This window comes from Hyperoodon ampullatus (genome assembly GCF_949752795.1).
Source record: "Hyperoodon ampullatus genome assembly, chromosome: 1".
NCBI lineage: Eukaryota > Metazoa > Chordata > Mammalia > Artiodactyla > Ziphiidae > Hyperoodon > Hyperoodon ampullatus.
In genome coordinates this window covers 218,785,500-218,799,806 of record NC_136914.1, presented here as the reverse complement: position 1 = coordinate 218,799,806, position 14,307 = coordinate 218,785,500, and the positions used below count along the sequence as shown (strand labels likewise).

The 14,307-nt window shown below is 42.5% G+C and overlaps 1 pseudogene across 1 annotated transcript; it reads right to left on the bottom strand.

The window, feature by feature from the left end:
- Positions 1-353: 353 nt before the first annotated feature.
- Positions 354-765, bottom strand: LOC307058580 (small ribosomal subunit protein eS17-like; annotated as a pseudogene). Its single transcript has one exon. The product of its transcript is annotated as a small ribosomal subunit protein eS17-like (transcript).
- Positions 766-14,307: the final 13,542 nt, after the last annotated feature.

The window sequence follows — 14,307 nt, the reverse complement described above, 5'->3', positions numbered from 1 at the left end:
CCCAAGCCTTTCTCCTTTAACTCTTGCATTAGTTGAAATGTTTCCTCATCTTATTTTACAACAGTAGGGATAGAATTTAGGCACAGAATCCATTCTCTTAGCCGTGTTATTTCAACCTGGTTTCTGACAATGAAAGAGTGTTTTGGTTCCTGGTACAAGAATATATTTTGACTTTGCCCCCAGTTGCTGGCACAGAGCTAAAATTCTTGGATTCCCTGAGTGTTACAGGTGAGAGGAGTGTCTTCTGTTATTCATAATAAGCCCTTTTTAACCATACCTGAGTTTATGTTAAGGAGGTGACTTTTTTTTTTTGTCCGATGTTTATTCAAAATATTACAGCACAGCAGAAAGAGTCAAACAGCTCCACATGGTGTTTTGAAATTCATCTCAACTGTTGGCTGAGCGAGTGACCTGCAGGTTGGACAGATTGCCAAAGTCTAAGAACTTCAGCATTTTCTCAGCGTCACGTTCTACTTCAATGATTTCTGGATCCAGGGCTGAGACCTCAGGCACGTAATCAATCTCTCCTCTCTCTCACCTCCTCCTGCAGCTTGATGGAGATACGTCTCACTGGGCCTCTCTGAATCTGCTTCATCAGATGTGGGATGTAGCCTGCAATCTTGTTGCAGAGCTTCTTGCTGGGACTCATGCAATCTGCTCGTGCATGAGCTTGTTGGCGTGGAAGGCATTGCCCAGGTGTGTGTAGTACTTCTCGACAATGACCCGGGCCACCTTCTTCATGGTTTTGGCGTGACAGCCGCCCATGTTGGTGGGTCCTTGGTAGAAGAGCAATGAGGTGACTCTTTATGGACCCCTAGAGGGTTTCAGGGTGGAACTGGTTGCCAGAGGAACCAAGCATGTGGTTAGAAGGTTGGAACTTGCAGCCCACACTCCCCTCCAATTCTGTGAGGGGAGAGGCATTAGACATGGTGGTCAGTCACCAATGGTCCATGATTTAACCAACATGCCTGTGCACTGGAGCCTCCCTAAAAACCCCTAGGTGACGGGGTGTGGAGAGCTTCTAGGTTGGTGAACAGGTCAGAAGTTCTGGGAGGGCGGTGCACCCAGAGGGGGCATGGACGCCCTGTGCCCCTATAGACCTTGGTCTAGGCATCTCTTCTAAATGGTAGTTCCTGAGTTATGTCCTTTCATGATGAACCAGTAATAGTAATAAACTGTTTCCCTGAGTTCTGCAGGCCATCCTAGCTAATTGTGGAACCTGAGGAGTGGGTCGTTGGAACCCCTGTATTACAGCCAGTTGGTCAGAAGTATGGAAACTGGTGTCTGAAGTGAAGGCAGTCTTGTGAGACTGAACCTTAAACCTTTGGGTCTCTGCTAACTCTGGGTAGTTAGTGTCAGAATTGAATTCAATTATAGGACTACGAGCTGGTGTCTGGAGAATAATGGACTAGGTCATTGTGGGAATAAACCCCACCCGTTTGGTGCCAGAAGGTTTGTGAGTACAAACAGTTCAGAGTTTCTGACAACAAAGTGTTCTTATCATCATTCATCATTATGTACTATTATTAATAAACAGTATTTGTAAAGTTTTTTTATAGTTTACAAAGTATGTCTAAACAAACAATATCATTTGATGCTTACAACACAGTAAGTTTGTATTATTAGTACCCATTAGTATTATTGCTTTCATCTCCATTCTCCAGGCTCAGGGTTGTAAAGCTCATTTAGTCTAGGGTTTGTGACCCTAAATCTATTATTCTTCTCCTAGTGCCTCTGCAATATTACCCCAACACCTAGTGGCTAATCCACTACTTCTACTAAACTGCAGGTGTCAGTTCAGTTCCTCCAAATGCCAAGGCCAAGATGGGATTAGCTGTGCCTGACACACCTGTGAAGGGGAGGTAGCTGGGAGACCCATAAGGTGCCTTCTTGGGTCTGACACCCGTGAATGAGGTGGGAAGGAAGAAAGGTAGGGTGGCAGAGTCTTAGACGACACTGCAGTCCCAAGAGAGTTTTAGCAAGACAATGGGGCGTTCTCAAGCTCAAGTGTGTGTGAGAGGAGTCCTGCATCTTGCAGGAACGGGTCTGTCTTGGTGTCCCCGACATGCTCGTCCACTGGGAGCAGCCTGAGAGAAGTCAAGTGCAGCTTCAACAAACTCAGGGCCAGATTCAGGGCCAGCAGCTGGGGCTGAGTTGATTTTGCTTCCAAAGAAGGAGATCTGAGTGGCCTTCTCTGGGCTGCTATGTTCTGCTCTATGAGAGTGAGGTAAAAGTGTTGCTGTGTGGACTTCCCTGGTGGCGCAGTGGTTAAGAATCCACCTGCCAATTCAGGGGACACGGGTTTGAGCCCTGGTCCGGGAGGATCCCACGTGCTGCGGAGCAACTAAGCCCGTGCACCACAACTGCTGAGCCTGCGCTCTAGAGCCTGTGAGCCACAACTACTGAGCCCATGTGCCTAGAGCCCGTGCTCCGCAACAAGGGAAGCCACTGCAGTGAGAAGCCTGCACGACAAAGAGTAGCCCCCGCTCGCTGCAACTAGAGAAAGCCCGTGGGCAGCAACAAAGACCCAATGCAGCCAAAAATAAATAAATAAATTTATAAAAAAAGAAAAGTGCTGCTATAATATTCATCCAGGAGAGGCACATGAGAAAAGTCAAGCAGGAGGAAGGAGGATCTTTCTTTGCAGTTCTCAGCAAAGAATGCAGTCCTAAGGGAGGACTCGAGTTTTCCCCTCCCAATGAAATCTGTGAACACCTTCAGGCTGAAGGACAAAAGTCTCCCCCTCACTTGCCAGAGAGTTGAGTGGAGTTCATTTTTGTCGTTAGACCCTACGCTGCAGCTCTTGGAATCAACTCAGCAGTTTTGCCGATTTTCTCTCAATGAAAATTTATAAAGAAGATCCTGAGTGGTTTCCCTTTTTCTTCCTGGTAATAGCCTTGAGCAGTGGGAAGGAAGAGGCTGCAGACGTCTGAGTGTGGGACTAACTGAAAGTATCCCCCGCAACTAATGACACGAATGGGGATGGAATAGGAATGTCAGAATTCTCAGAAGTTTGGCCAAACTTTTTAAAATAGGGGTTTACACCCGCTGCATCTGCTTTTTTGCTATACACCCACTTCTCAGCTCCTTTTACTCTGTCTTGGATTTCTGGATTACTCTACTGAATTACTCCCTGGATGTCACAGACGACTTCCTGCGCACCAAATGGAACCACTTTTATGTCTATTACTGATACAAGTGTTATTATTATCATTGTGATTTTTTTGTTGTTCCCAAGGGGGAAACACCTCTTTCACCTCCTCCCCGCCCCCCCCCACCATGGCCAAAGCCACGATTCTCCTCCAAACTTCAGGAGAGCCAGGCTCTGGCAGCCTAATGAAGCACAAAAACCATTATTCAATGAAGAAATGCAGGGCTTTTGTGTACTGCATATGTTTTGTGATGGGGGGGATTGGTCAGTTTGTGTTCAGATGTATTCATCTCCAAACTCTCTGGGATGATTGAAAGAGCTCAGCAGGGAGCTGAGTTGAGTCAGACTCAGACACCAGTTCCTACTCCCGTCCCATCACTTCCTTCCATTGTGCTGTCTTAGGACATTCTTCAACTTCTCTGAATCAATATTTCTTTAGTTGCAAAATAGGGGTGATTCCCAACTCACAGCGGTCTTAGGGAGATTTGATATAATAATATTATGTGATGATATGATACTATGTACTGCAAACATGGGAGGCACCCAACAGCCAGGACCGTTGTGTACAGCTGCACAGGTTGTGCACTGTGCAATGCCAAGGGTGCCATTTACACAGTTTCTGCATCACCATTTGCAGCAGCCCCATCCCCTAATGTCAGTTCCCTTCATCTCCTTTCCTCTAAATTGGAGTAAAGTATAGTGAAAAGATTACGGGGCAACTTCATAACTCTACAGACAGAACAGATGCATTAAAACAAACTGTGATGCTCTTCTGCCTCCTTTACTTGACAAAAGGGAGTCCATTCATTTATTGGCTCAACATTCAGTGATCACTTACTAAGTGCTAGGCAGGCTAGACCCACAATAGGGGTTTCTGTTTCATTTCTGTAGAGTTTTTTTAATAAACTTTCCCCCCTTTATTCTCACCCCAGAATGAAAGCAAAAGCTGTTTCCATCCAAGACCATGTTACTTGCTCTGGGGTTGGGGGGGTCTCTTCCCAAACTCAGTCTGTGTCTCTTCTCTCACCAAGAGATCTCACACCAAGCCCCCCACTGTGTGCCTGGTCTGTTGGTCCTCAGGGGACAGAGAGATTCGGAGTCACTGAGGTATTCAGTGCTATAGAATCTGAGCACTAGGAAAGCCTGCAGAATTCCACACGGCTTTGACTTTCTGTCTCTTATGAGCCTGGCCATCTGCACTTATTCATGTTTCTTCCTAAAGCTGTCAAGAGATGCTTGCAGTCAGGACCTTCCTTTCAGACGTTAGTCAAATGTGTGAAAGCTGAAAATAAATAATATGTTTTGGAAGAGGGCTTCTGTTCTCTGAGAGATAAAGTATGAAATTTCTACTTAGACCTGCATTTTAGGCATGGAAAAATATAGGCAATATTTTTCCTCCATTTTGTACATGCTCTTCAAAATCAAATATATATTGCTTTCTATCTTTGTCTCAATTGCAGTACACTTATAAGATCAATAATTCTTACCATTAATATCAGACCTTTAGTTTTTCATTTCCACGAATTTTTTAAATTTTTATTTTATTGAAGTTTAGCTGAGTTACAATGTTGTGTTAAGTTCTGCTGGACAGCAAAAGTGATTCAGCTATACATATATATGTATCTATATTCTTTTTCATTATGATTTATCATAGGATATTGAATATAGTTCCCTGTGCTATACAGTAGGGCCTTTTATTTTTATTTATTTATTTTTTTTGCGGTACACGGGCCTCTGACTATTGTGGCCTCTCGCATTGCGGAGCACAGGCTCCAGACACGCAGGCTCTGCGGCCATGGCTCACGGGCCCAGCCGCTCCACGGTATGTGGGATCTTCCCAGACCGGGGCACGAACCCATGTCCCCTAGCATCGGCAGACAGACTCTCAACCACTGCACCACCAGGGAAGCCCCAGTAGGGCCTTTTTGTTTCTCTATTCTATGCATAACAGTTTGCATCTGCTAATCCCAGACTCCCACTCCATCCCTCCCCAACCCCTCCTCCCTCTTGGCAACCACAAGTCTGTGCTCTATGTCTGAGAGTCTGTTTCTGTTTCATAGTTAAGTTCATTCATGTCATATTTTAGATTCCACATATAAGTGACATCATATGGTGTTTGTCTTTCTCTTTCTGACTTACTTCACTTAGTATGATAATCTCTAGGTCCCTGCATGTTGCTGCAAATGGCATTATTTTGTTCGTTTTTATGGCTGAGTAATATACCATTATATATATGTACCACATCTCTTTATCCATTCATCTGTCAATGAGCATTTAGATTGTTTCCACTAATTTTTATATAACAATTTTAAAATTCAGTTAGGTGCATAAGTACACACGGATGTAGAAAGACAGCACCCAAACCCTGCTGGAGCTTGGCAAGTAGTGCCACCATGCTCAGTCCTACCTGGTAATTTATCAAACACTCATGTGATGGAATATTATACAGCTATTAAGAAAGATGAAAAGATGTGCATGCATTTATACAGAAGAACATGTACAATACACTATTAAATAAAAAGCTGGCTATAAAACAGTATATACAATAAAATCCCATTTTAATTGTATACTGTTATATAGGATATAAATGGCTAATATTTATTGAACACTTACTAGGTACCAGGCACTGATTTAAGATTTTACTCATGTTATCTCGTTGGATCCTCCTAAAACACTGTAAGGAAGATACTATTTTTATCCCAATTATACAGATGAGAAAATTGAATTAAAGTTTGAGTGAATTGTCCAGATCACAGAGTCAGTAAGTAATGGAGCGCTGACTCTGGATCCACATATGCTCTTAGCCAGCAGTCTATACTATATAAACCTCCTCAAAGTTGAAAGCAAGATTAACAGTAGTTATTTCTTGCTTTAAACCCATTCTTGAAATGGGTCATTTTCTTCTTTAAGCTTATCTGTTTATATAAAACTCATTTTATCTTACATAAAATCCATATCTTATATAAAATTCATATATATACACAGATAGAATTATATATGTATATAACATTTATATATAAGTATTTGTATATATTTATATATAAATATGTTTGTATATAGCATATTTGTATATAACATATAACATATGAATGTCTTACACTGGAAAAATAACCAGTTAATAAGAATTAGAAAAAAGAATACAATCTGTGAAAGGACTTTTATAAATCTTTCTTTCTGTCTATTGAGCTCTAGATGTATTTCAGGGCCACTTTGCAGCATTATTCATCTGCCTGTAATCTTTTTAAATACTCCAAGGCCTAATCATTTAGTTGCTTAATGAAAGAGATTGCCTTTGAGACTCTCTAAAAAGCTTAATAATGCCTTTCAAAAACAGCTGAGTAACCAGTTAAATGGAATTATATAGGCATGACTATTTGCTGTTATAAGTCAGTTTTGATATTTTCAGACTTTGTCATTGGTGTGCCTTTTCTGACTCTGGGGCAAATGAACATGTCATACTTTTCAGTTTGTCAGCGCAAAAGAAAATTGTTGTAAAGCTTTGCTTCCTGATATATATTTAATTGTGTGATGTTAGAAAACATGCCCTTTCAAATGCTGAACAGACACTTTTACAAAAGGTCATGCTGACCATTGGAAAATTAGCTGGTGAATATAATTCCATTTGTCTCAGCAGTTCAATTGATCTTACAGTTTTAGGGTATGTGAGTACAGTGGAGGGGAGCAAAATCAATACGATGCCTAGAGTACAATCTCTGAATTTGAAGCAGCACAGGTTTCCTTAGGATCAGAGGAAAATGACTAGTGAAGGTACCAGAGCTGTGGCTTTATGGAATGTTATCACTGGGGAGGTCTGTCCAGGGCCATTACCCAATAGCTAGTTATCTCTATTCAAGCTTAGAGCTTAGATCTAGGAGTCGGGCATCATCCTTTGGCAGGTTACACTTGGAGACAGAAAATTCTCATTCCCCGGTCCTAGCTTTAGCTCATTTATCTTTAAGGTTTATTGACAGAGATAAAGGACAATTGCATATTTTTAAAGAGGATTTGGGGGCATGAAAATACAAGGTTCTCAGTATTGCTGTTTTTTAACACAGCAATTGCTTTCTTAATGCTGGAGGAGATGTGGGTGTAAGCTGGGTTCCCCAAGCAAGAAGCCTGCCCAATAGTAATAGCTGCATTTATACTTCCGCCGCAGAAGTCATTCCAGATTGCCTGGTATTAGCTGTGTGTATGTATAGAACACAGCTTTAATAATAGTAATAAGAGCAGCTGTAATGATTTCCTGCTACGTGACACTCACTAATAAGCTCTTTACATACGTTTGTTTCGTTAATTTCATCCCATCACCTGATGAGGCAGATCCTCCTTATTATCCCCATTTGTTCATGAGGACATGGGGGCTCTGAGAGGCGAAGCCACTTGTCCAAGGTTACAGAAGCTGCTGCGGGGCTTCCCTTGTGGCGCAGTGGTTGAGAGTCCGCCTGCCGATGCACGGGACACGGGTTCGCGCGCCGGTCCGGGAAGATCCCACATGCCGCGGAGCGGCTGGGCCCGTGAGCCATGGCCGCTGAGCCTGAGCCTGTGCTCCGCAACGGGAGAGACCACAAGAGTGAGAGGTCCGCGTACCACAAAAAAAAAAAAAAAAAAAAGCTGCTTCAGAGGAGCCGAGTCGAGGCTCATAACCACGTGTGCCCAACTCCAAAGCCCCTGTGTGTTAATTCTCTATGCCACACTGACGTGGAAGACACCCAGGTGGGGTACACTGCAGCATGGCACAGGGGTTGATGAGGTGGGTGGGAGAAGAAGGGGTCATTGTACTAGCAAACCTGGGAACTTTGTTTCCAATTTATTGTTCCCCGCCCCCGACGCCTACCAACCCAATACAGTTCTGGGGAGAAGCCAGGTACCAACAGTCACCCTTGACTGTCCGAGAAAAGTCCTGCTGCCATCTGTAGGAGAGGAATTCAAGCAAATTGTAAGCTATTGTTTCAAATTCTACCACAGGTGCCATTTCATTATTTAAAAGATTGCATTTGTTTTCAGAGCTACAATTGGTATTTCAAATAGACAATGGCCCTTGCTCAGTCAGCCTGAGTCTGCCTCCAGGTCTCACAGAAAATTCAGAAAGAAATAAGCATAGTGGCTGTATCAATTTACACTTCCACCAACAGTGCAAGAGGGTTCCTTTTTCTCCACACCCTCTCCAGCATTTATTGTTTGTAGATTTTTTGATGACGGCCATTCTGACTGGTGTGAGGTGATACCTCATTGTAGTTTTGATTTGAATTTCTCTAGTGATTACTGATGTTGAGCATCCTTTCATGAGTTTGTTGGCCATCTGTATATCTTCTTTGGAGAGATGTCTATTTAGGTCTTCTGCCCATTTTTGGATTGGGTTGTTTGTTTTTTTGATATTGAGCTGCATGAGCTGCTTGTAAATTTTGGATATTAATCCTTTGTCAGTTGCTTCATTTGCAAATATTTCCTCCCATTCTGAGGGTTGTCTTTTCGTCTTGTTTATGTTGTCCTTTGCTGTGCAAAAGCTTTTAAGTTTCATTAGGTCCCATTTGAAAAAGAAAAAAGGAAAGAAAGAAGCAGACCCAGGGTCTGGTTAGAGAAGAATGAAACCAGTGGGATGGGTCCTAGCCAGGCTAGGAAATCTGAATAGATTTCTCCGAAGTAAGCTTTCCTTTTTCTGTATGCATTTGCTCTGTATGATTGTAAGTGTTATGAACTGCTTTATAGTAACCATTATGGTTTTCCATATTTTTTATGCTTAGTCTACACTACAAACTTTTGTTTGGTTTGATGGTTTGGATACACACACACACACACACACACATACACACATAGAGTTTCTCATATTTAAACAGGGATAATAATTATCTTACAAATAGTGGTTAGGATGGGAAAAAATATAGATAAAGTTCTCTAGCATAATAGGTGACACATAATTGTTACACAATTCCAAATTTTCTACAGGAACTAAATAGTATTTTATAACTGACAGAAAATAAATGCAAACTTTTAATTTAAAATTTCTTCAGTTATTCCACAATTGAGAATTCAACTAATGGGTCTGTGTGTATGTGTCCCAAACGTGTACACACATACACACACATACACACACACACATATATTGCTTGAAAGCATAAAAAGTATATTTTCCAATAGCTGCTATTTAAAAGCTATCAAAGCTCCAAGAAAAGAGATCACCTTTTTATAAGTATTTCAACTTATGATAGTTACTTGCATAAATTATTTGTTTTTTAATTGATTTCCTGGGATTGACCAGCACTTAATTAACTTACTCCATCACAGAAGAGCATAAGGAGAGAGTGTTTGTCATTTTCGTGGGGATCTGTCACAGTTTTGTTGAGTTTCTTTTGGTGGCAAATATCAGAAACTCACTTCACATTAGCTTAAGTGCAGAGTGGAATTTACTGGAAGGCACTGAGGTAGTAACTCCTGAAATCAAAGAAAAGGCCAAGTGACCCAGAGTTCAGGAGAGGAGGAGTGAAGGAGGAACCTCTAAACCCCAGTTTGTGGGCTTTCCTTCTGGAGCCTCATCACTCAGCCCTCTTTTCCCATTTGCATTGTTTCTTGATTTCAGTGCTTGAGAGAGAGGGGCTGAGTGGTCCAGCTTGGGTCAGGTGTCCACGCCTACTCCTATCACCTGTGACCGGGAAAGCAGGGTCTCACTGTAGAACCATGGCTGCTGGGGGCCCATGCCCGTGTATGTGTGTACGTGTTTTTGTGTAGGCGTGTTTAGGTATGTGTGACCAGGGGTGCCATGGTGGAGGGGGTGGTCCTCAGGGATCTGTGACTGGACTGACACCCCCAAATGTCTTCTCCATGCACAGTTATTGCTCTAGAGGGGTAGAAACTTCCATTCCTCTTATATTTTAATAATATTGCTCCTAGGTCACCTCCCCTCTCTGGATCTTGGTATCCTAACCAGAAGTCGCGTAGGCAATACCTAAGCACCTTTTGAGCTTTAGCAAAGCACACCAATAGTACTTCATCCAGCACCTGGGGAGTCTGTCTCAATGGAACATTCGGCTGGCCAGCATGGGTGATGGATTCCACTTGGAAATACCTACTGCCTTTTGTAAAGGGACTGCCAAGAATGAATCATGTTACAAATATGTCCTTTTAAAAGAACAGTCTTTGCCGTAGTATGCCTGGATTGCCTGCATGCCTGTGCCCTGTCATCTTTGCCGTAGTCCACTTCCTGCAGTTAGCTAATCACCTGCCTGCAATGGGCTGGAAGGAGATGAATGAGACTTACCCTTTGGCTGGGAGTCAGGGGCCTAGGTGTTAACCCTGGGTCTGCCTTTATTACGGATGGATACTTGGTTACTTAGTACCAACTATCAGGACTTTGACTTCCTCATCTGCAAACTGGGATCAGAATCCCCATCTCACCCAAGGAGTTGGGAGAAGGAATAATATATGTGGACATACCTCTGACGTCGTAAAGCGCTACGTAAATGTTAAGTCTATTCTCCATTTAAAACTCTGCCAACCCGTTATCTCTTGGGTGTGTTAAACCACATGCACCTGTGCTTCCAATCAACCAGAGACCCTACTTTCTCTTGGCCATGTGGCAGAGGAACAAAATCTGTGATTATTTTCTTTGAACCACTCTTTCATTTTAGAAACTGCGACATCTTCAGAGAGAATAAATATTCTGTGATATTCACAGCTGTACCCCTATGAGAGTAATTAAGAGACTCTCAGAGGCAAAGTTATATATAAAATATCCCCAGGAGATTCATTTTTCCACTGAACTATTCCATAAAGATGAGAATCACTCCCACCCGCCCCTACCTTGTTCCCATTCCCTGAAGACACAAAATCCTTGAAGTATTATTGAAGTTACTTATATTTTGTTTCAAGTATGAAACTTAATTATCTAGGCTCTTAAGATTTAATATTTACACATAAAGGATCACCACAAATAATTAAATATCATTCAGAAAATGTGAATAACTTGTTTTCCTGCAAAAAATAGCCTTAAACGTATAAAAGATCCTTTCCACTCTGAAAATAATTCATACCTCTCGACCCTCAGAAATTTCTGGCCATGGACTTGGGGTACATCCTTGAGTGCTGGACCCATCTGTCTGGGACCGGCCCATCTCACAGGACTTGTGAATGATCATGCAAATCTGCTTCACAAGCCTCATTGGCTGGCAGCTGAAATTCCAAAGACAAGATCATTGGCAGCATCAACAGCTACAGAGGCGTTAAGGACAAGGATTAGAAAGGGCTTTTGTTTAGAGAGGAGGCAGCCATTGGTGACTTCAGAGACATCAATCTATGTTGGCAGAATGACAGGGCACAGAAGCCAGAGTGCAAGGACTTAAAGCAGGTTGGGATGCTGAGGAAATGGAAGCAGAGGCACCCATTTGCTTGAGAGGTACATTAGCAATGAAAGGAAGGAGAATAATAGAACAGTGGCTCAAAGGAGGTGAGGCATGTATTTTCTTAGATACTGATAGCCAAAACATGCCCGTGTTTCCAGGTCAAGGAGAAGGAGCTAGTGAGACCCACCAGCTGTTAAGTTGTGCAATCTTGGACAAGATACCTGACTTTTCTGCACCAAAAAATCTTCTTCCATAAAATAGGGGTAATGCTACTGCATACTGACACTATATATTCCATTGGTAATGAGGTAGTTTGTGGATACTTAGCTTTACGTTTTACATGGCACCCTTTAAGTGGTCAACAAATAAGAAGATGATCAACGAAGGGAAGGAGGTAGAGGAGGAAGCAAGAGAGGCAGCCAAAGCAGCAACAGAGAGGGAAGAGGAAGGGAAGGAGACTGTACTGGAGAAGCTGGAAAGGGACCACTGCAATCAGATGGAAAAAGGATGGATGGCTGTGTAGACAGAGATGCTCTCTGGCAAAGAGGGTTGGGAGGCTCCTGAGGGACATTCCCAATTTCCTCAACAAAGGACGCATGGTTTTCTTTGAAACAATAGCAAGAAGGGGACAATTAGGTGAGAGAAGAAAAGGTTCGGGATTACCTAAGTGAAGCACATACTAAGACTCCACAGAGGTGGACAAGGAGCTTATAGAGTAGCCACAAGAGTCCATTTGAATAAGAAGAAAAGTCCAGGTCAGAAGTGCAGGTAAGGGCAGAGCAGAAGGTCAAGGGAGAGGGGATAGTGGAGTGGAGGCAAGGACAAGTCTGTCTTTCCTTCCCTTTGTTGTCTTTTTCTTCTTCCTTCTTTCCCTCTCCCTTCCTCTCCATCCTTTCGCTCCTTTCCTTCTCCCTTAAGGGGTAATATACACAGTAGAAAGAGTTCTTAATTGTTCCTTCTTCTGAGTTTTCTATCTTCTTGTGAAACTTAAAGGATCGATATCCAATCTGTAGGTTCTTGTGAACAGACTGAGCTCTTTGGAAAAAGGAGCTATAAAAAGGGAAATAATAGCAAAATTAATGTTGAAAGTCTTAGAATATTAGCATTATAACATGCAGCCTGAAAATGGATCCCAGAGCCCGAGAAGCTTAGGTATGACAAAGAAAAATGGAAGCTTAATTGGAAATCTCTCCCAGACTCACATCTTCATGCACTATTTACTCTGTTTGGGGGCTTTCCTTGTGATTAGGCTATTAAAATGCAATAACTCTCCCTTTTCAGGCTACTGAGGCAATATCGTTTTTTCTCAAGCAAAACATAAAAATAAAAGCTAGAATTAGAAACATGACTTTACATATCATCTAAAATATCTTTGAATGAATCTACCAATTTACTGAGGAAGTGTTTTAGTGAGAACTGGCTGTGTGCTAGGCATTGTGCATTTAATGGGGGGATAAGCCTCGTGGTTCCTGTAATCATGGGCATTCATCACCTTTAGAAGAAATTCCAATTCTGGACAACATGGGAAATTAACATAAGCCAAACCCTACTCTGGAGATTTTAAGGAAAAAAAATCAAAAGACATGTGGATGGTTCCCAGCACTTAACATCAAAACCATGGAAAACTCACGGGAAGACAGAAGGTGGATGAGTCCTTGTGTGGAAGAAAAGTGACAGCCCAGATGAGGAGGATCCCAGGGATGTAGGTGGGATATGTGCTCGGGAGGGCTGATGGAGTGTACCTTTTCCTTCTCCCACCTTGATCTCAGTGGACTATTGACGCCTGTTGTTTTAGTGGCAAATCACCTCCCTAGCCCAGCACTTATCAGAGGTAGTTGGGTGACATTGGGGCAGAGCTGGAGCCCCTCTGTGGTGATAACAAACATGGCGAGGCTGGTCATCCCCTGAATATTTCCTCCTCACATCCCCCAATCCCAAAGCAAAGAGGAACAGTCTTTGGGAAAGAGCAGTTCCCAAGGTTCTCTGAGGGTGCGGGTCCCTGGGGGGTATGAGGGTGAGGGTAGGAAGGAGGGGGTGAAGCACACTGGGAGTGGCTGCTTCCGAATTGCAGAATCTGCCAGAGTCTGTCCAGGACCGCCCCCTACCTCACAGCCTAAGCCTTTGCCTCTCCCTCAGGTACACATTACATCAACCGAAATTCCCAAGGCAAGACACAGAGTTGGGGAGAAAGAATGAGACCTCTGCAGACCACACGTACCCCGAAAGGCAACATTCTGAAAACCTCTACTGGAGAATTTTAAATAAGCCTGATAAATATCATTTTAAAAAAAGGAAGGAGGGATATTTGAAGCAAAAAGTAAGAACACGCAGTCGTGAATAAGAAGAGATGGGAGATCCTGAGCATGAAAAATGAAAGTGTAGAAGTGAAGAACCCAATAAATGAGTTGGAGCTGAATGGATACATCCAAAGAAGAGAGACTAATTCAGGAGAGAGAAATTAGGTGTGGGAAGTATGGGTGAGTAAAGGAATTAACTCATTTTATTTTTGTTTAGATATGAAATGACCTCCTATTACTTCTCCCCAAAGCAAAGCATAGCCATGACAACCAAAACAAAGACTCTAGATGAGACCAACAAGACAAGGGGGAAGTAATGCAAGATGGATGAAAGTGTGTGAATGTTCTTCTAAGGGAAAAAAACCCACCAATAATAATAAAGCAAATAGCAGATAAAATCTAATTAATAAATTATATAATAAAAATAATGCATTTTGGTAGGGGGAGGGGAGATGGAATGAAGAGTGAATGGGAGGGACCTGTTGCCTTATTAATCTTTGGGGTAAAAAAATACATTCTCAAGTGT